Source organism: Myotis brandtii, unplaced genomic scaffold, assembly GCF_000412655.1.
Source record: "Myotis brandtii unplaced genomic scaffold, ASM41265v1 scaffold343, whole genome shotgun sequence".
Taxonomy (NCBI): Eukaryota; Metazoa; Chordata; class Mammalia; order Chiroptera; family Vespertilionidae; genus Myotis; species Myotis brandtii.
The window spans coordinates 1,822,425-1,823,799 of record NW_005363209.1 but is presented as its reverse complement, the minus strand read 5'-3'; positions in this window follow the sequence as shown (position 1 = coordinate 1,823,799).

Sequence of the window (1,375 nt, the reverse complement as noted above, 5' to 3'; positions counted from 1 at the left end):
GAGCAAACAGCTATGGCTGATCCTCAGCCCTGCCTTAAGAGGCCCTGGATCTCAGTGTCCCGAGGTAATCACTGCAAGCACCTCTGACTGAAAGCCGCCCTTGAGTTCTGACCGATGCCAGACAGTCCAGTTTCTCCCCGTATGAGTCTGAGTTCCCAGAGACTTGCCTGGAACTGGAGTTCAGAGCATTCGGGAGCTTGTGACTCCCTCCTGATTGAAAAAGACAACTGCGTCCTCAGTTGCCAGCCCTTTCTGCGTGTGCCTCTGTACCTCTGCACTTTACTTCCGTTCCTCCTCTGAGTCTCAGTGTGCTTTTCTCTTTCCTTCTAGTTGTAGAATTTCCACTCAGCCAGCCTTCCTGTGGTTCTGGATGATGTCCGTTTTGTCTTTTAGTTGTATTTTTGAAGTGGTTGTGCGAGGCAGCAATTTCCGGTGTTTACCTATGCCACCATCTTGGTTTTCCTTTCTGCTTATTCTTTTCTCTTTTGACAGAATATAGGCTTTATCGTTTTTGTCTATTATATATAAAGCTGCTGTGATAGCTATTCCAGCCTTGTACTTATAATTTCAATGGTATATCTTTTACTACCCATTTAATTTTAAAGTATCTATGGCTTAATATTTAAAATACTAGTACATCTCATATGGACAGCATAGATTTGGTTCTTGCTTTTTAAAAAATCTATTGTGAAAAAAACATTCTGATAATTTCTGCTTTTTCATTAGAAAAATTAATCCATTTACATTTAATGGGATTATTGATGTGTGTAGATTTAGGTCACCATTTTAAAAATTTGTTTTCTGTTTCTCCCCTCTGTTTTTCATTTATCTGCTCCACCTTTGCTGTCTTATTTTGGATTATAGAAATGTTTTTAGAATTGGATTTATATATATGTAATCATTACTCTATAGATTATAATATACATCATTAATTTTTCACAGTTAAATTAGTATTAATATTATATTACTCTGGAAAAAATGTAGAAACTTTGCAACTATATAGACCTGTTTACCACTTACCATTATATGTATAGTGCGAATGTGTAATATATTTTTGCTTTATACTATTTGACTTTTAAAGCAGGAAATATTTACTGCAAGACCATTTTTGAAAACTCTCAATGTAGTTTAAAGAAAAATGGTGGAGAGTATTGAGGTAATAATATAGATAAAATAAGAATTAAAACTATGAAGTAGCATAACATTTTAATAACCTATAATCCTATCTAATAAAAGAGAAACATGGTAATTAGCCATACCTCCGCTACCCTTCTCATTGGCTAATCAGGGCGATATGCAAATTAACTGCCAGCCAAGATGGCAGCCGGGAGCCAGGCAGCTTGAAGCTAACAGGAGGCTTGCTTGCTTCAGTGAC